Source organism: Mytilus californianus, unplaced genomic scaffold (genome assembly GCF_021869535.1).
Source record: "Mytilus californianus isolate M0D057914Y unplaced genomic scaffold, xbMytCali1.0.p SCAF_5, whole genome shotgun sequence".
Taxonomy (NCBI): Eukaryota; Metazoa; Mollusca; class Bivalvia; order Mytilida; family Mytilidae; genus Mytilus; species Mytilus californianus.
Window position 1 is genome coordinate 68211636 of NW_026262701.1, and position 22297 is coordinate 68233932.

General features: G+C 31.8%; 2 long non-coding RNA genes across 2 annotated transcripts; both read right to left on the reverse strand.

The window, feature by feature from the left end:
- Positions 1 to 225: 225 nt before the first annotated feature.
- LOC127701403 (uncharacterized) lies at positions 226 to 6534 on the reverse strand. The gene is made up of 3 exons (XR_007982018.1): positions 6464 to 6534; positions 739 to 819; positions 226 to 317 (listed from the first exon to the last, which is right to left on the reverse strand). It is a non-coding gene; the product is annotated as an uncharacterized LOC127701403 (long non-coding RNA).
- Positions 6535 to 11098: 4564 nt separating this feature from the next.
- On the reverse strand, positions 11099 to 12683 carry LOC127701404 (uncharacterized). Its single transcript, XR_007982019.1, has 2 exons — positions 12599 to 12683; positions 11099 to 11473 (listed from the first exon to the last, which is right to left on the reverse strand). It is a non-coding gene; the product is annotated as an uncharacterized LOC127701404 (long non-coding RNA).
- Between the last annotated feature and the right edge of the window lie 9614 nt (positions 12684 to 22297).

A 22297-nucleotide genomic window follows, 5' to 3' on the forward strand; every position in this document is an offset into this window, starting at 1 on the left:
ACAAATATTCGGAAACTGTTTAAGTACTGAATCCCTCGGACACTAATAATTGCAATTTCATGTAATTGATAACTCAACGACCATCTTGTTCAAATGCAACTTTTGAAATAGAATTAAAACATGCCTTATACTGATTTCAATGCAATCGACATGGTTTTTGTCATGTATGCCCGCTTTTTTTTTTAATTTTCTTTGTAAACAGATTAAAAAAATACTTACCCATAAGTTAAATGGTCTACATTAAAAGGCTGACTAGCATGAAAAAAGTGACCAGGAGATTTTATGCTCTCATATACTATCTGGTCATATATCTGAACCTGTAATTTAAAAAGCGAGGCAGCTATTAAAGTTATTTATATCCGGTTTGATACGAGACTACCTGCAAATATGCTGTTGTATTGTAGTCTTATATACATTTTTAATTATTATTTCTCCCTTGATAGGTATAATAAGAGAAGCATACAGTTCAGCAAAACGGAATAACAAGATATAGAAGATGCTTAGTTATTCATTTGCTTAATTTATAATTCTGTACTCATTAGTTTTATATTATCCCGTATTCTTCATTTATTAACCTGTCATTATCAGATCTATTCATTTTTTATGCACCGATATTCTCTATTCAACAATCCTCCTTTTTGTAGATACTCCATTGATACTGTTTTCTCACATTAGAGTACTTTTTTCCATTCATTATTTCAATTGTTTCATTTTTTCTAATCTAAAAACAATACTCACCACTTCTCCTTCAGATTTTACTTTGTATTGTGGAAGTATACGAAACTGTGCGTTCTTAGCATTGTAGTTATGAAGCATTATCTATAATGTATGAATATTTCCGTTAGAAATCAAAAGTTAGATATAATGTATAAACAGTAATGTTAGCAATGTTTTCATGAACGTAAGCTTGAACACAAAAACGTTGACCTTTTTTTTAAATCCATGTAACATGACAGTATTAGTTTTGTTATAAATTAGGTTAGTTTTCTCAATTGAATTGTTTCATATTTTTCATGACGGGGCCTTTTATAGCCGACTATACGGTATGGATTTTTCTCATTGTTGAAGGCCGTACGGTTGCCTATAATTGCTTACATCCACTTTATTTGAACTTTGGCGGATAGTTGTCTCATTGGCAATCATACCTCATCTCCTTATTTTCATACAGAATTGAAAACCCTTTAAAGTGAGCATGGACACAAATAACAGTAAATGATAAGTCAATGCTTATAAAATCTATATTGAAGTTAGTTAATACAAGTATGTAGCACATCACTGACCAATAGGTGAAAAGGGTATAACAAAAATATCGAATTTCAAGAAAGAATAGTAGTAAGAACTTTAGAAAGATATTTAGTAGAATATCTTGACGTCTCGGCTATACATCGTTCTTAAAAAAAAAAGATAAGTTAAAAAAAGTATAACAAAAATACCGAAATCCAAGGCAAATTCAAAAGAGAAAATCCATAAAAACTGACAAAATCATGCGCTTTAAATCAACAGAACAAGTGAAAAACAACTGCCATATTCCTGACTTGGTACAGGCATTTTCGGAAGAAAATGATGGGTTAAACCTGGTTTTATAGCTAGTTTTACCTCCCACTTGTATGATAGTTGTTTATAGTTCCGTTATATTGACAAAATTGTGTGAGCAACCCAAACAGACATACCCTGCCACACGTCCGGTCTGTGTTTTTGTTTAATGCTTTTCTGCTTTGTATCGATCTGATGAGTTAAGCCTTTTTCAACTGATTTTTATAGTTTGTTCTTATGTTGTGCTGTTACACCACTGTCCCAGGTTAGGGGAGGGTTGAGCGCTTACAAACATGTTTAACTCCGCCACATTTTTTATGTGCCTGTCCCAAGTCAAGAGCCTGTAGTTCAGTGTTTGTCGTTGGTTCGTGTCTGTTTTTCGTAAATTGTTTTGTCATAAATTAGGCCGTTAGTTTTCTTAATTGAATTGTTTCATATTTTTCATGTCGAGGCCTTTCATAGCCGACTATACGGTATGGGTTTTTCTCATTGTTGAAGGTCGTATGGTTGCCTATAATTGCTTACATCCATTTTATTTGAACTTTGGCGGATAGTTGTCTCATTGGCAATCATAGCTCATCTCCTTATTTTTATATAATAGGTTAATTCCCCATTTCCTTTCTCAATTTTAATGTGACAATGATTGGGATCCAGCAGCCAAAACTGGGAAAACATACAACACAACTGACTAAAAATTCAAACAAACATGCAAATTTATCTAACAAAGACGCCAACAAAAAAGTGTATAGATAGTAAAAATGAAAACAACACATTATTAATCTTATACGTCCGAAGTTTGACAAAGACGTCAACAAAAAAGTTTTTGTTATTGTTAGTAAATACTTGTTTCTATACCTAATAGTATTTAAATAAACCTGTAACGTCTATTTGGTGGAAAAACTTCCTTTTGGACCCCCAGTGGTTGGTGGAATGAGGATAGACATACGTGAAAGGGATAAAGATAAAAGGGAAGATTCGACAAATATCATCCATCTTTGAATTAAAAAAAAAGCATTTTCTTTTGTCATTAAATATTGTATTGAGAAAAAAGGAATGATTTCTGATTAACTTAATCATCTGTTTAAAAGAACAACATGTTATCGTTTTTGAAGAGGTGTGATTGAATTAATGCTTTTTCTTCACTAATGGAATTTCATATATTTTCCTGCGAAGTCATAAACATGATGTTATGTTCAACAAATAATTGACAATAAACCAATTATAAAAAAGCAGTTATTTTACAGATAATGATAATGATTATAAAGAAACATACATAAAAATAGGCTTAAATTAAAACATGTAAAACTAAAGATAAGACCTATCGATCAAGCTCAACCAGTTTCTCAGAAGCTCGGTTTACGGGATTGATATTCTGTAAAGCTATGACCTTAGATAAAATCTTAATGCGCATGACATATCCAAAATAACTAAATTTAACGATATGGAACGACAACGATAAATAGCTGCAGAAACTATTGTGTGTATTTATGGAAATAATCTTATATTTTCATCAGACATGAAAAATGTTCATAACATCTACAAAAGAACAGCCCAATCAGTTTACTTTCTTAATCACTGCAGATACAACTATAAACATGTTTAATCAAGGAAAGAAAAAAAATCTTCAGTGATTGATATATCGATGTATGACATAGAAGTGCTGAATTGTAATCATTTATCATTATTTGAAGCAAAAATAAACATCACTGCCTTACAACATATAGCTCTAATAGTATTGTGCTGATAAAAATTGCTGATTCCCTAAGCTGACATTACTTTCCAAATATATGTCATAACTTGTTTACTTACTGTTTCCGGACAGTGTTATCGGTGATTTTTGGGTACAGATACATTTCATATATATTGAAGTTGTGCACCTGCTATTATGTATTTGTTTGCGAAATTTTTCTTATATTTACAAATCAAGTATATATTGCATTTATCATTAGCCATATTCAGAGTGGGACATTAATAACAAAACAACTTTGCTTTGCAGTTGTAAGAGTTTATACAGGCAAGTGTATATCTTTGTGTCATTGAATTCAAATAGTGCTGCAGTTCTATTTGAACTTTGCAAATATATGATACGTACAATAATCTAGACTTACATAGTAATTGTTAGAATATTGACATTACAACGATATGAAAGTACATTATAGGAAAAGATAGTCGTGATATTAAAATAAAACAGAAACTCCACCGGGGAAAATGCTTCATGTCAATTATTCTGTATTAGAAATGCAATACGTGCATTCAGGAAAAAATTAAACTGAAAATGACATATTGGCTATGAGATCTTATTTAAAGTGAATATATGGAAAATAACTGATAACCAGTGCTTCGGTAATGGAATGCTTCAAATGTCATATATTGTTGTTAAACCAGTTTATTAAATCATGTAATTGTGTTTAAGCTATAAGGTTGTAACCCCCTAAGGTACAGTTGACGATAGACGGCTTTTTGATGCTCTGTTCGTGTCTTTTGGAGTATGTGGTCACTAAGGTTCAAGGCACTGGCCATTGCTCATTTGCAAAAGAAGGTAGAAGAGATGGGGTTATTTTTTTCTCTGGGCGAACATTGTTTTTCAACTTTAACTCAACACAAGCTATTTTTTAAATAACATTAAGGAAAAAGTATTTCTTTTTAAATGATTTTTCTAAGATTTATTTACTTATTCAACAGAAACAAACTGTTTGTTTTTCACTGTTGTTCGGAAAGTTTTGTTCCAGAAAATAAGAATCAAACAACTTATTTATCCCGGCCACACACAAATATACAAGACCAATATCCATGACCTTAATGTTTCTTGGTATTCTAACATTTTGACCTGGAGCGGATGACGGTTATTCAAGAGACCGTGATGTGTTGGGCTATGATTTTTGTATATAATATGTACATACAAAAGTGAGTGTGAGAAATATCCAAACACATTTTCTCATTGAAAAAATCAGACAAAAACAGTGGATAATGGACAATCAAAGCTGTGAATATCATTATATAAAGGAGGAGGTACGATTTGGTGTTTATTTAGCCCAGTAATTCTGCCAAAAATAAATAATCGGATAATAAATTGTTGATTACATTAGATAAATCCAAAATACACTTCCAATATAAATGCCTTTTGGAGCCAGGAGTGTTCTCTATATATCATTTCTAAGCATCTGTGAGTCAAATTGTCGCCGTTTTACTTAATGGATTGTCTTTTCATAATAGAATAAAAAAAAAGGATATGGGGTATCAATCCATGACACAAAATCAGTATATGCACAGCAAAAAAAAAAGCAAAGGAACAGCACTCTTTGAACACCGGTATACTACTGTTGCCTTTATTTATTGCTGTTCTTCATCTCAAAGTCAAAGTGAGGTCTTCAACAAGAAAAAAAAATACCTCTCATCTCACTGCAAGTTTAAGACAGCCCCCCATTGATGTACTAGTATAACCCATGACTGGAAAATAATTCAAAGTAAAACCGCAATATTCTATTTGTATTTATAAATAAAAGTACAAAGACATTAAATTGTGCAAATTTGCGAATATTTCAAATATGAATTGTAGGGTCAACTTGGCTACAAATCAAACCTTGCCCTTTAAAGAGTTACACTGCAAATCTATATGGCTTAATAAATCATCAAATATACCAGGCGTATAATTTGGAACGCCAGGCGCGCGTTTCATCTACATAAGACTCACCAGGAGTGCTGTAAACAAAACAGTTGAGAGAACAAATAAAATACGAAGTTGAAGAGCATTAAAAGCCTAAATTTCCGAAAAGTTGTGATAAGGAAAACTATGATTGGGTTTAAATGAGAACCTTAGTGTTTAGAATATTTCGAAATTTTACAACAGTACATTTACTACATTTACAGATAAGGAACATATCAATGATACATCATGTCAACACATACATTTGTAAGTGGTGGATTCTGGGCTGGTGTCAAAACCGTCAAAAAATTATAAACTAGAGTCAACGAAACATGATATTTCTTTTGAACTTTAAAAAAAAAGTAAAATAATAAAAATATCGAAATCCAAGGAAAATTCAAAACGGAAAGTCCCTTATCAAATGGCAAAAGCTAAAACACATCAAACAAATGGGAAACAACTGTCATATTCCTGACTTGGTACAGTCATTTCCTTATGTATAAAAAATGGTGGATTTAACCTGGTTGTATAGCTAGCTAAACCTCTCACTTGTATGACAGTCGCATAAAATTCCATTATATTGACAACAATGTGTGAAAAAACAAACAGACATAATAGGTAAAAATGTCAAAAATAGGGGTACAGGAGTCAACATTGTGTTATAATCTTAATCACCATAAAAACAAACAAATATGTCAACAAAGAAAACCAAAATGGCATATAGACAAAGCAAAAAGAAAGACAAGAATACAATGATAAATATGTACATTTCTGGGTGGCATATGTTTGTCGAATATTACTAATCTATTTGTGCAAATATGATAAGAGGTACTTTAGTACATTGACAACAAAATATTTTTTTCGACTTCACAGATGTAGAACAGGACAAAATACCTATCCTCAAATAACGTTACCTTTTTCCTATAGAGATTTACGCTTCTCAGTTGGTTCGCTATTCTCCTGTTTGCAGCACCTTCTTAACGTTCAATAGACGTATGATATTTACTTATAGTATCAAAACTGTTACATTTTGGCCTTTGATGTATTCTAAATGTCAAAGAAACGCAACGTCAACATCTAAAAAAAAATTCTTATAGTAAAGACAAACCAAATTTTCTTTGAAAGTGGATAAATTAAATTGATTTTTATTATGAAGCACATGTTTTTATACACTTTTAACCCAGCAGAGATATCATCTTTTCTACTCAAAATTTCTCTCTTGAAGGACAACCTGTACAAATATTCTAAAGTTAAACGTCCTTTCTTTTAACAGGGTACAAAACTTACCATCATATTATTCTTATCTCTTTGACTCGTTTGTGAAGTACACATATGCACATACTTGCTAGTTAAAACATGTTTCAGCTGAAAAATAGATAAAATAGAATCTGCTATTTTTGCGTTTAAACTGTTACGACTTTTCATGTACTGTGTAAGTATTTGACACCATCTGATTTAAACATGTCTTATTTCTTTGAAAATTGTGTTCCAAATCAATCGCCATGATGACTCTAGTCCTTAAAGATGACTGCAAAATTATTTCTTTATTGTTTAGTTCCTTTTTGCTTTTTTCGGAAGTATTTTTCACTAATAAATCATTTAAAATGTAAGACAGCAGAAATATTTGAAAACAAATCACAAAGATAAAACAATACTGCAGTGTATAATTACTTATATGATTTGAAGTAATTAGTATATGTAGTTAAATATTTTATGTTTTAAAACGCATTTGAATAATTAAAACTGAGGTTGCAACTCCCTCAAGAAAATATGAAAGTAGCATGTTTTGACTGTTCTGTTATATGCTAGTTTTTTTTTGTATTGAGACCCAATACGTTTTATCTATTTAACTTCTGTCATGCAAAAGGAATGTTATCCACTCAGACTGGTGTCTCACGTATGTTTAAGACAGAAAGAGAAAAGACAATTATGGGTTATTTAATATGACCGCTATTATACGATGTATATAACAATGATATTAATAGAGTTTATCCCTTGAGGTTATTGGACACCGTTGAAAGTTTCGCCTAAGGTGTCACGATTAATAATTTTATCTCACTTATAATGTACAAATGTATTTTTTTTTAGATAACATTTATTATGTGCGCTACTTATTTTTCTCTGTCTGTCGGTATGTTTATCGAAATTGTTATTTAGCTCGTCCGAATAATTTGTTCTATTCATAGAACATTTCTTATCAAGTTTGATTTGTCCGTGGTCGTCAACCCGCGTCAAAATGATTGTATTTTGTCAATATTTTACAATGATATTGTCAGCGAAATGACGACAGCTTTTATTATATTTGATCGTTATAGTCTATAATTTCTTAATATTATATCCCGCATCAATGTCCTTTTTACAATGCAGTCTTATCAACATCAGCTCAAACCAGAGGTAGGGCGTCTGAATCTTGCAGTAAGATGTGAACTTTTCGGCAACGTTTTAAAGGATTATAGTGATTTTAAAAATGGAAAACATCAATAAAAGATATGTTCCTTTACCCTGTGTTTTATTTTGCTTGATTTCGGGTCATGAATTAATACGTCACATCCCTACTTTTCTGTCACCATTAGTAGGTGCATAATGCACAGAACCATAGGTCAACAGAGATTCGTAGGTTAGGGATTTACCTTCCATTTTTTTTAAGAAAAGTTGGAATTAAAATGTAAGACTGTTAAACCTAGCCTTAAAGAACAAAGCTACAACAATGTTCAGATTCAAATGTCTGTAACGGTTACTCTTCGGTAGTATCACAGGTTTCTAGAATGTACTTTTATTTAATGCAGTCATGTAATTAGTTATATGTATAATATAACTTTATTTTCTGCTTCAATAAGCTGTTTTTGTAATCGTCCAAGCTATAATTGCGTACATTTACCAATTTACTACCATGAACAATTTTCTCTGATCTTGATTGGTGTAAATTAAATACCTACGTCATGAACCTTCCCTTGTAGATGTCACCCAGTTCAATTACTACGTTTTATGAACAGGAATAATTTGTTTTGCCTGATGAGGTTATCTATTTCTGTAAATCATATTTCATATCAAACTAATTCAGTTTAATAAATATAGGGCATGGAACTGATTTATTTTACATACGCATATATATAACAAGGCCGATCGAAGTTGTCTTTGCGAAACATAAAACAATTTCTATAGAGTTGGGTCAGCACAGTGTTTCTCGTACTTAATTCAAATCACTGGCAGGTTTATACATTTCTTTAAATATTTATTTATATTTTATGAATAAAAGAAGAAGTGGGATACACATCAATAAAATATGTTCTTTTTAACTTTCCACAGTTTTGTACATATACCATCAGTCCCTTCATTTTAACAAACAAAAATTTCTTTGAATGATTTGATTTATATGAACGTAGGAAGATTTATCAAGTAATTTTCATGACAGTGAATTTCAGTCTATTTAGATTTTTCACATCTGCTTTCAAGACTTGGAGTAGACACATGTGAACAAGGGAGTAGACATATTTGTTGAAGGGAGTAGACAAAACAACAGAAACATAACTCTTCTGGTTAGATGACTATGGCGATTTTAATTTGAGTATTCATCGGAACTAAAAGATCGACAAAACTCCAGAACAATTTATGAATTATGGAAATAAAATTTAAAAGAACCATAACAATGGTAAAAAATGTAGCGATTCAATAACGTATCTCCCCTTATATGGCCATGCCAAAAGTCACTCTACTGATTTCCTTGCTTCCAACTAATCTTAAGTTGTATATATATTTATTTAATATTACGCATTAAAATGAAAAAAAGCACAAAGGTTTTTATTCAACTTTAACATGTTTAAGCCGAATATAAGTTACTGCATAAACACATCGTATTTAACAAGAAGAGCTATGTTTCTGTTGTTTTGTAATACGCAACCTGGTATGAACAAAACGGGACAACAAAATGAAAGCACTCTTAATATGCATATAATATGCAACTTTACAATTTTAGTTCTAGAAGAGAATTGATTGTTAGTTGATTAACGAATTATTGATGTTATTGTCATGTCAAAAGTGGAGCCCTTAATTGGAATAAAATTTTCTTTCCTATTTCTTCTTCTGCATTCTATTGCGATTTGAATTTAAGTGTTCATCGGAACTTATAGATCAACAAAACTATAGTACAATTTATGAATTATGATAGATATATCTCACTTTTGATGAGTTTCACTTTATTAAGTTTATTTAGATAATTCCATTTATATCCGAAGTAACTTCTAGGTCATTTTTGTCTAGACTTCAGAACTACCAATTTACTCATATTACTGTTTAACTTCATAAAGCTAATAGAACTGTTTGACCAATCTTCAGACAACAAAACATATGATTTATAGCTTCGTTTGAGGTATACCATAAAAATGGAGTAATAATTAAAGTACGACCAAAAAAGAAATCAATGTTTCCGGATATTATACTGTAAAAAAATTCTAGCCAGTACATGCTTTTAATTTTAAGATAACAAAATTACAACATTTGGAGTAGCCTTATTCAGAGTTGTCCGGTACCCAGTATGAAAATACGGGTATTGTTAGATTGAAATTTGCTGTTATAAAATTGAAACCATTTTTTTAATTAAGGAATTAACATATCTCCCTCATGCAAGGCTCTAATTCCTTGTCTGAGTTTGTTTATACTTTAGGTACTTTTGGTTTGATCAGCTCTTTGACGTTTTTATCAGGTTTTGGATTTTCAAATACTTCAGCCTCGAGCAACATTGAAGAACCCTACATTGTAGAAATGCGGATCTTGTGTAGTAAAATTGGTTCGGTTAATGTAAACTGGACAAAAAAGCATGAGAACAATAAAGCAGAACTATGACAAGACTAACCAAAATTAAGTCACCGAATCCATGGCTTGACTACCTGCAGTACCTTCAATTCCCATGCAGTGGTATTATAAACAAAAGTTACCTCTTTATTTTCTTCAATATTATGAAATGAACACTTTTAAAAAAGTATCTGCCAATTTTAAAAGAATGCAGGTACATTCGCTGGGTAGTGTTCTCAAAATTAACGAAAAATTTTATTTTCTCCTTTTCTCCAAAAACAGCTCAAATTCTCTTCAAAGTTGATGTTACTAGATAAATTTCGATTTCAACATTCCTAGAATGAATAAAAGGTAACTAAATTTGTTTGAGGATTGTCTTTCAGGTGAGACAAAAAAAACCCCTAAAAGGTGAATCAAGTGATATAAGTAAGCCGAACATCGCAATTTTTCGACGATTTTCGTTAAAAATCATGTTTTTTTTCACGATAAATATACACTACTGGAACAATGCCCCGTAGATTGGCCGTGAAAATATCCGTAAAAATGCTGGTGATTTTTACAGTGTTTGTCACGGTTAATTTACGGTGGGCCGTGAAACTTATCCGTGACAATACCGTGGAATGACTGTCGTGAAAAGGCTGAGAAAAGTTTGTGAAAAGGCCGTGAAGAGGTGCCACCTGAAAACTTGGGTGAAAAGACCGTAGAAACCCTGTGAAAAAAAAAAAATGTACACCGTGAAAAAGTCGTAATAATGCATTATGTGCCCATTGTAAAAAGACCGTGAAATGTAGATATAGTACAGTATAATGCCTTTATTTGTCGTGAAAAGGCCGCGAAAACTTGGGTAAAGAGACCGTAGAAACCCTGTGAAAAACAAAAATGTACACCGTGAAAAAGTCGTGATAAATTATGTGCCCATTGTGAAAAGACCGTGAAATGTACATGTACTACTGTGATAAACAGCCATTCACTGATTGTGAAAACTCCTGTAAAATGTTAAATGTATTTTTCAGGCCATAATTTAACAAAAAATTTAAATGCTGTTTCAATCAAGTGAAGTGAAATGCCTGAAAACCTAGTGTAAACATCTACAGACAACTTATTTAAGTACAATGCAAGTGAGACTATGAAAAACCATATTAAAATGCTGTATTTTTTTTAGTAATAATTGTGACAAAGAATAAAGATATTAATTTTAATAGAACTGTAGTAATTATGTAAAGAAAACATAAAAGCACACAAATGTCAATGTGATTAAGTAGCTAAAGTCAGCTGTAACATGTATTGTTGAAATTTTGTACATCTCTTGGGTCTGATTTTACCACTTCAGCAATATTTGTCTAATGTAATCCTTCACTTCACTGCCCTTTTGAATAACTATTCCAGAAAAACATTTATAGAAGTTCCTGTGTATTCCCAGGAAATACTTTTAACTGAAAAGCTCTTCTTTCCAACTGGATTCCTGAACTATTTTATATAAAGACTGCTATATCCTTTTGCTCTTCATTCCTAGAATAAATAAAGAAACATTACATATATTATACATGTATATAAAAAAACTATTTATATATTCAAATTGATTTTTGGCATTTATGTACATACATGTACTTAAAACAGCTACAATATTATTCCATGCAATACAGGACTTCACGGTTAATGACCCCATATTGAATAGGGGGCAGATTTTCATACTGGAGGTGAAAATGGTATGAAAAATACTAAAAAACATCATTGAAACAGAACAGCCACTTGGAAACATGCATAGGTTTTCCCATATTTTCATACCATTTTCCAGAAAATCTGACCCCTATCCAATATATATGGCATCATTAGTTAACGAAGTTCTGTATTGTCAACTTATATTATTGTTTTTAGATTTTTTTAAAGACTAAAGACACTTTTAAGACAGACTATTAAATTTAAATGTTTCTTTGAAGTAATATGTATGGCTAAAGTCAAACTTGTCTAGACTAAGTGGTCGTAATGAGTCACAGCTATTTATTTTACAGGGGGCCAGGGGCACATTCGCCATACCAATTATTTTTTAAACACCTCATTGCCATACCAACTATTCTTATGATATGGCACAAACCCTTCTAGAAAGGACATTTTGCCGTACAAATATTAAATACTTTCACTGCTACGCCTCTGATTAATCCCTTTTGAACTCTGTGTCCCAACGGCCAAGTCAGAAAATACTTAAATAGCTCCCGACACATTCAAAGGGGGTTACGCCTCTGATTATCAGAGTGAACTCCATTTCAGATATACTTATTGCTATTATAATCATTTCCAATTATCTATGTCTATGTCTACGTAGTGTACTGTACATAAATGTCATTTTTTTTATATGGGGAAAAAGGACCCCCCCCCCCCCCTTATTTTCCCCAAATACATAAACAAAACAAAACCGTAATCGTATTTTAAGGATCCGGTAAGTCTTAGAAAACATTAACCAAAATGATTAAAGGAATCATGTGCAACAGACTCAAATATAAGTGAATATATCACATGCATGTTTGCGCGGTTTCTGCAAATTCAGTGAAAATCAGTTCAATGGAAATGATCACAAACGTCATCAACATTTTGGTGATATGATGCATAAAAGAATAAAATATTAATAACTTAACTTACCTCAAACTTGCTGTCACTTGTCTTGCGTCTATAAAGTAAATATTAATCGACCTTCGGCTTCTTTCAAATTTCCTTCATAGCTTGCGGAAATGTTACAATTACTCTAAAAGAAACACGAATCCGGATACGGTCTGATATTCCGGGAAGTTCTCGTTTTTACATGTTTCGGTTCCAATTAAAATTAATGTTTACATTGTTTATAATAATGTACAGACGAGAAGCAAAATACTTTTCTTTAAATACAAAATATTTATTGGCACAAAGTCATTAATTATAACAATGAATGGTTCCATTGAAAAGTCAGTCCTGTACTGCAGTACTGTAGTATTGCATATAATAATATTTAAACAGACATATATTTATAATGAAAAGTTTATAGGATATTTAGAAAAATGTGAGTGGAAATAATTAGACCATATTACAATAATCACATGGGATGTTTTAAATCTGAATTAGGATAAGAAAAAATTGACATGAAAAAATATCACGGCCTTTTCACTGGTTTCAACAACCAGTGAAAAGGCCGTGATATTTTTTATTAAGCATGAAAGGACAAATTATCACGGCCTTTTCACGGGATATTGAAATTTCACGGTCTTTTTCTAACATCAAATATTTTTCACGGCCTTTAGAAATATTTTTTTTACAAAAGTCACGGGGTATTTTCATGGGGTTTTCACGGCCCTGTGATATTTCACAGACATTTCACGGCCTTTTCATGGGCTGTTGTTACAGTAGTGATATTATTTTATAAAATTGTCCAAATTTTTTTATATATTCAATTATAAGCAATTGCGCCCCTTTTCAAAAGTCCTGGGTCCGCTCATGTAAACCACACAGACGTGCTTGTTAACCAACGGGTTATTTGAGTATCGGAGTTGTTCAAGGTATATTGGTATATTCAAGGAACCTGTTGTTCAGTGGTTTTCGTTTGTTTTCATAAGTGTTTCTCGTTTCTCGTTTTTTTATATAGATAAGACCGTTGGTTTTCCTGTTTGAATGGTTTTACACTAGTCATTTTGGGGCCCTTTATAGCTTGCTGTTCGGTGTGAGCCAAGGCTTGGTGTTGAAGGCCGTACTTTAACCTATAATGGTTTACTTTTACAAATTGTGACTTGGATGGAGAGTTGTCTCATTGGCACTCATACCACCTCTTCTTATATCTATATATTATTCAGTTTTGCCATGAGTGACCAAACGCCATTTACTCGTAATTCAGTGACTGCAAATTTTCAGAAAAGTCATCCCCTATTTTACCGTGTTACTTTTAGATGATACGATGTTTTGATTATACGACATGAAATTACCTGAACAATTTCTCCATAGCGGACACGTTTCCCCATTTGACGTTTCTGTTCCGCTGCATTGTCCGCATCTTCAGCCTGGGCTGCAAGCTAAAACGTTAAAATAAACAATAAAAAGCTCAAATAATCAGAATAAATATCGTTAGCTTATTGCCTATGATGATTTTGATCTACATATTGAATCAGCTAAAATCATATAAAATCAACTGATAGGCTTTCGCTGAACTAGTAATCACTTTTGTTTAAAGGGGCCAGCTTTTCTCGCTGTGTTGACGACCCATTGGTGGCCTTGGGCTGTTTTCTGCTCTTTGGTCGGGTAGTTGTCTCTTTGACACATTCCCCGTTTCCATTCTCAATTATATTTAAAACATAAAATATGAAAACCCTCAAAGCGTAATATGTTTTTTAACTCCAAAATTTATTTACAGTCTATTTGAAAACCCGTCCAAAAACAATCTAGATAGGGGTTCGGTTCTATTCAGAAAAACCTTAGTTTTGTTAATGAAAATAATAAGCCCATAAAACTTTAGGTTTAGGAAAGACAAGACCGAAAAAAAAATGACAAAAAAGTTAAAGGACATAAAGACAGCAAAATTTTACAAAAATTAAGATAACAAAAATACCAAACTCCAAGGAAAATTCAAAACGGAAAGTTCCTCATCAAAAGGCAAAATCAAAAGCTCAAACACATCAAACGAATGAAAGACAACTGTCATATTCCTGACTTGGTACAGATGCAAAGAAAACTAAAGATCGCAAACATGAACCAAAAACTCATGATATGTATGAATTTAGGTTTATTGGAAGGGTAGGCAATATCGTCTTTTCTACGAATGAAATGCATCACATCACTATTGATGAAATTCTACTATTAAACTATGTGGAAGGTATTCGTAGGTTGGAAAGAATTGAAATATAAAAAAAAAAACACTTCTAAAAACATTAAATACACTCTGTATTTTAGGAGCCTGTTCAGTGGTTGTCGTTTGTTTGTGTTGTTCATAAATGTTTCTCGTTTCTCGTTTTCTATATAGATTATACCGTTAGTTTTCCTGTGTGAATAGTTTTACACTAGTCATTTTCGGGCCCTTTATAGCTTGCTGTTCGGTGTGAGCCAAGGCTCCGTGTTGAAGGCCGTACTTTGACCTATAAAAATTGTTTATTTTTTACACATTGTGACTTGGATGAAGAGTTGTCTCTTTGGCACTCATACCACATCTTCTTGTTTATATCTTCTGTTCCAAATCAGATATAATGTATATCTACATATGCACGTCATTGAAAGAATAAATGATGTGCTTACAAAAATGAGTGCACTTTACCTTAGCTTGGTGTAAAATGGCACCCTTGTCATTTACATCGAGGAGATTTCCTTGTGATGTGGTTGGTGCCGATAGCTTCCTTAACTTTTTATTCAATTTATAGCGGTTTTGTATGCAAACCTCAAAAACAACCGCTACAATAAAAAGAAAAAGATATTATGATAAAGTGTGGAATTAATACCACATGTTACTAATATATTATTGTTTTTTTTTTTTTGTAATTTGAAAAATCTGAACATAGAAAAGCAGATCATGAATGTTAGTTCTATTTAAAGTAAGAATTACTTAAAAATTTATCTGTATCTAGTTGTATTTTACTTTTTATTTTTGTTTGAAACGTATTCCTGTTGTTCGTACCAAAGACATAACATTTAGTTTGCATTTTGTGTTGATGTCTGTTTGGCTTATACAAAACCTCTTTTCTTCATGAATTCTAAATAGTCATACTGAAACGCATTATTAGATTTTCCGGTTTTAAAAAAGAAGAAGAAGAAGAAGAAGCAGCAGAAAAAGAAGAAATGTATCAAAAGATTTATAAAAAAAAATACTCAGAGAGAAATTTATCTGCATATCATACAAACCATGTGGATTAGGTATCTTTGTTGGTTTTTCTCTGTCCTGGTTCTGGTAGATGTATAGTCCACTATGGACAGAACTATTAATAAATAAATATATAAATATATATATATATATGCACGTCTAAACATGTGACAACTTTATGACAGACATTCTCCATCGGATAACACGTGGTTTTACAAGATATATAATTCGTCTCAAATTTAGCACAACAATGTTAGATCTTCAAATTTGCGTTAGCAAATTTTTTGAACTCCCCTCAGCGGGATTCGAACCCTTGCGTCTGAGACATCGTGGCAACATCGCCTGCACAGTGCGCAGCGCCCTAGACCACTCGACCACCTAGGCTATATATAAATTACACAGTTAATGTATATGCACTATAACCTTGCTTAAGCATAGCCTTAGAGGAGCAAAGACAATTGTTTGCCAGATTTAGACTTAGTGATCATGACCTGAATATAGAAAGGGGTAGATACTTGAATTAAGAAGTTAAAGACAGAAAATGAACTGATGTTATCAAACATTAGAGGATGAAATGCATTTTTATTAAACTGTCCAGTTCTTGAAAGACTGTAGGAAGCCATTCATCAATGGTCGTAATTAGAAAAATAAGATAGTTACCAAACTTTCTTCAGAGACTAACTTTTGGTAATGTCCAATGAAGATAGTCATGTTATAAAACTTATATTACTGTGACTTGACTGTAAGTGTTGCTCTCCACCTATTACAATTTACTCAAAATTCTGACCAAATTGCAATTTGTTTTATAAAACCAAACTGTTCAACTGATCAGAAACAACGTATTGTAATTTCACATATATTTTACTGAATATAAGATGTTTTAATTCAAATGATGTCTGATTCTTATGAATATAAAAGACTTTTCGAAAGAAAAATTGTATGAAAGTTTAGTTTGGACATTTTTATAGCAATTCAAAATTACTACCTATCACCTTTAGCATGACAATTACAATAAAATTTGTATAAAATTGTTAGACGGATTTTTCATAATATCATTGAAGTGGAATTAAAGTCTTATAGGAAGTATGCTTTATTGTATCACCTTGCACTTCCACGACTTGACTGTGGTTTTCTACAGCAGTTCTGACTAGTTGAACAGTTTGGTTTTATAAAACAAATAGCAATTTGGTCAGAATATTGAATAAATTGCAATAGGTTGAGAGCAACACTTACAGTCAAGTCACAGTAAATGGGAATACTCTAGTATCAGAACTAACAGAAAATCGGGATTCATTGCTGAATCAAACACAGAATGACTAACAGAGATAAGATATAGCACAATATTCCAATCAATTGCCAATGACTGAAAGAGTTAAGATAGAACAAAATTACAATGAATTTCAATTTTTAAAACTGTTTATTTACACGAAAAGTTTCGGCTATATATATATATATATATATATATATATACGAAGCCTAATATTTATTTCTAACAAAATTAAGATCAGTTCGAAACGTCAGATTCACAGTAATTTTCAGCTGAATTTGAATGACATTTGTTTGTAATAAATCATCCGATGAAACATAAATGTCGGAAAATGATTACAAAAATATTGATTGTAAACGTAAGTACCAATGTTCTTTGATATATTATATTGTTTGATTGCAATTGATGTTTTTTCTCCCGCCTTTAAATGGCCGACTTCGGTTGCCCGGGAAATTACACTAAGGAGATTAAGTACACGTCCATTCACCTACAACAGCTTTCTGAAGACAGTGTGCAAATATGTTGAAGTAATTAAATTATTTGCATTTATTAGCAGCATGTCAAAAACAATTGTGTGCCCTCTTTTCTAAGAATATAAATCTAATTAAGATGATTTATCCATGTGAACGTCTGCGAGTGTCATATTTTGGTCGTAAATTGACTTCTAAAGTTCAATTAAGGTCACAATACATGTTGCAAAGGATCATAAGAGATCCTGTAAAACAATATCATCAAATGAGGTTTTGTAAACACACGTCTTAACGTGGAACAAACCTTAAAATGTCTCCCTCCTCTGAATAGTATCAGTTATAAAGTTTATAGTAAATATCTATATATCGATGTTTATTTACAATACTTCATTTAATATTACTGTTTTACAAGATCTCTTGTGACCCTTTTCAATATACGAAAAGCTGAATCATATAGCTGTCAAATTTATTAATATTATCTAATAAGACGATAACACGTAAGATCATAATGCTAATGATTATTTTAGTATGGATTGCCAGCTTTATTTACATTTCACAGGTTAAAGACTCGATTATTGAAGCACTATATTTGTATAAGGATGATTTAGTTGATTGGACAATAGCGCTACGACCCATTTCACAAACAAATATTACGAGAAAAAAATAAGTCCTGAACATTTCAGAATAACTTACGATCGTTTTTTTTTTGTCATAATTTTTGTGAAAAGAGCTCGTTTGCACGAGTCCCGATGAGTACTTATGGAGGATTATATTAGAGGTTAACCTTAATTGGAACCCACAGAGTGGGAAAAAGATGAATGGAGATCTTGGATGTACCAGCTACGTACTCTTGGAGCTGACGGAAGCAATGATAGAGTGGAAAAACAGCGGCTCTTTTCACAAAAAATCTTACGACTAAAATTGATCGTAAGTTACACTGAAATGTTCATGACTTAAAAGTATTTTGACTCGTAAGATTTTTTGTGAAATGAGATGCAGTTTTATAATAAGTAAAAGGAATAAATTTTGAACGTCATACAGTTTATGGAGCACAATGATATCTGTTTGTACGAACTTTGCGATAAGCAGCTCTGCCTATGCTTTCCCGATTTTATATGGAGATTTCCTACATAAGAGAAGTTGACCTGACTCTTGAAATCTTCCATTTTATAAACTGATTACTTCAAAACAGTCTTTAAAGAAATGAAAAATAGCTTTTAAATCTCATATTTACTAATTAAAACCATAGAATTATGAGCACTGATGCATTATGTTTTCTTGTCCTCAAAACTCCAATGGAGATTTTGAGAAGTTTGGCCGATATGGATAAGCAGCAAAAGTTTCATATCAGCATCCGATTTTACATGGATAACTGCACGAGCCTGATGAAGCTAATTTGGTTAGCAAACTATTGAGTGAATCTATATAAAATGTATAAAATATAAGTATTTTCATAACACTCATTAGCATGTTCAAACTACATTCCTTTGCATCTGTATAATTTTGATTTAGTAACCGCATCAGTTAATTTTCAAACAAACCACCCGCCCAGATAGAGAGAATGTTGATTTTTGCTAATGTTAGGCTCTATATCTATACTCCTTTCAATATCCGGATAAGATCGTCATTGAAAAAGATAATAGTATGACAGTTATTCGTTTTCCTATAACACCATTTAAGGATTCAAGAACTTAAAATTTCGTTTTCTGAAAAATCACATGGTTTATTATTAAGGGATTTGTAGATTAAAAGATTTTAAAAAAATGATGCTTTTAGCAGAAATGTTTTTAAAAAAGTATGTGAATAACTAAAGGTCACCGTACGGTCTTTAACTATGAGTAAAACTCATACCGTATAGTAAATAAACTCATCATATATACCAGGATTAAAATTGTGTACGCCAGACGCGCGTTTCGTCTACAAAAGACTCATCAGTGACGATTGAATCAAAAAAGTTAAAAAGGCCAAATAAAGAACAAAGATGAAGAGCATTGAGGATCAAAAACTACGAAAAGCCATGTCATGACAAAATTTGAAACAATTCAAAACATATTTGGATCATTTAAAAGGATATTGTTAGATTGAAATCTGCTGTTATAAAATTTTGGAAATAATCTAAAATTAAGGATATATCTCTGATTCCTTGTCCAGGTTTGGCTATACTTATAAATTTCTTTTTTTATCTTGATTAGCTCTGACATTAAAAGTCGACGTGCGCAACTGGTGCAGTATAATTGGTACCGTTAATGTTATTTAAAGCGAATTAATCCTTTGCAGTCCAAATATATTTTTCATTCTAAAAGTGTCGACTTTGATTGATATCATTGTAATTAGCCATCAGCGAAAAATAATATTCTTCTTCTGACAAACTTTGTATTTTCTATTGTTACATGTAAAGGTCAATTTCATTATCGAGACGATGGTTCCAAAATACTTTGTGTGGTGCATTAAAAATCTCTATTTTACAGTGCCGCCGAAAACACGGATGCATTATACGAAATGTTGGATTAAGACAATGAGGCAGCAACCCAACTATAAATATAACCAAAAGAAATCCGGAATTCTGCCACGAAGTTCCAGTGAAAAATCCACTTTTTATAAAAAAAATCCCTGCAAGTGAAATCCTGTTTCCATTTAAAATTTCTATAATTGTTTTTAATAAAATTTAGTAAATCAATTGACCAAGTTATGATTTTCATATTCCTGCTGTAATAGTTAAAGTAATAAAAATATTACTTTGATTGTAATCAAAGACGTCACTGCAAACACGCGCACATCAAAGAAATCTCAAAATATACATAAATTAGTCAAAAATGTACACTTCAACGGAAAATCACAATCAAGGAAGGGAAAAGTAGCTTGCCATATTTTGATATGAATATTATCATGAGAAATTATATCAAGGATATCGGTTACTATCAACATTTATAAACAAGATTGGATTGAGAACGATAAATTAAGAAAAATCTGGATTGTTTACAGAGTATACATCAGATCTGTACTTTGTATAACCATAAGGAGATGTGGTATGATTTCCAATGAGACAACTATCCACCAAAGTTCAAATTAAGTGGATGTTAGCAATTATAGGCAACCGTACGGCCTTCAACAGTGTGGTGCATTAAAAATCTCTATTTTACAGTGCCGCCGAAAACACGGATGCATAATACGAAATGTCGGTTTAAGACAATGAGGCAGCAACCCGACGATAAATATAACCAAAAGAAATTCGGAATTCTGCCACGAGGTTCCAGTGAAAAATCCACTTTTTATTACACCTGCAAGTGAAATCCTGTTTCCATTTAAAATTTCTATAATTATTTTTAATAAAATTATAGGCAACCGTACGGCCTTCAATAATGAGAAAACCCATACCGTATGGTCGGCTACAAAAGGCCCCGACATGAAAAATATGAAACAATTCAATAGAGAAAACTAACGGCCTAATAAAGAGTGTGGCGGGGTTAAACATGTTTGTGAGCGCTCAATCATCCCCCTAACCTGAGACAGTGGTGTAACAGTACAACATAAGAACAAACTATAAAAATCAGTTGAAAAAGGCTTACTACTTTTACTAAATTCTTTCATAGATACAAAGATTTGACTAGTAAATATGGCTGTACCTGTAGAAAACTTATTAAAAACGGTATTTCACATCCTAAATTTTACGATAATATTGTAATAAAAGCGCGGAAATCACTATGTGATCCGTGTAAACTCATCGAACCTTTAAACAAACTTATTAGTAAAGGTTATCTTACCAATGTTGTAACTAGATCTTTGAATATAGTTTACATTGGCACAAATATCGATTTTGTCATCAGCAAATTAAAACATAACTAAATTTCTATTCTTTTCAAACGTAATTTGGGGATGTATAAATACACATCCACGTTCATTTTCTATATAGAGATTACTCTATCTATATATTACATTATACATATTATTAACAGGTTAACTCCTAACTATCCTACTGCCTGTAGATACTTTTATTTTGGCATTGCACAAGTCATGTCTTCTTTGACACTAAATCCCTGGGATGTGTTTTAGTTGATTAGTCTCTGATGCATAATTTTTTTATTATTAACTGTTTTTGGCTTTTAACTAGCTTTCAGTAATTGCGAGTACTCTCAAATCGTACTTTGGAGTTAATTTGACCTGTTGATACAATTTGTAATGTATTTTTGTTATTTAATGTTTACTTATTCGGTGTTATATCTGGTCTCACTATTTTTGATATATACCACCTTTGATAAGTGTTTAGTATGACAATAAATTTTCACTTTTGTTCTCGTACTAGGAACAACAAAAGTATTTATTTTGTAAAAAATATTTCCGTACTCTTTGTATACCTTACAACAAAATTATTATTTTTATTTACCTGTGTACGTTATTTTATTTGGCGGCATTTTGTCCAAGGTTATTGTTGTCTTTTTGATATTGTTTTACATTTAACCCCCTTGTTTTTATTAATTTTGAATTTACATTGTGTCATAGATCAAATTTATTCGTTCAGTGTACGTTCACTTGTTTTTGTTAATATGTCTTTTGATTAAGTTAAGCCATTTCAATTGATATTTTATAGTGTGTCTTTCTATGTTGTGATATTACACTATTGTTTCAGGTAGGGTGAAGGTTGGCGCCTATTAAACGTTTAAACCCGATGCATTTGTTTTGCACCTGTCCTAAGTCAGGAACCTGATGTTCAGTGGTTGTCGTTTGTTGATGTGGTTCATAAGTGTTTCTAGTTTCTCGTTTTTTTTATATAGATTAGACCGTTGGTTTTCCTGTTTGAA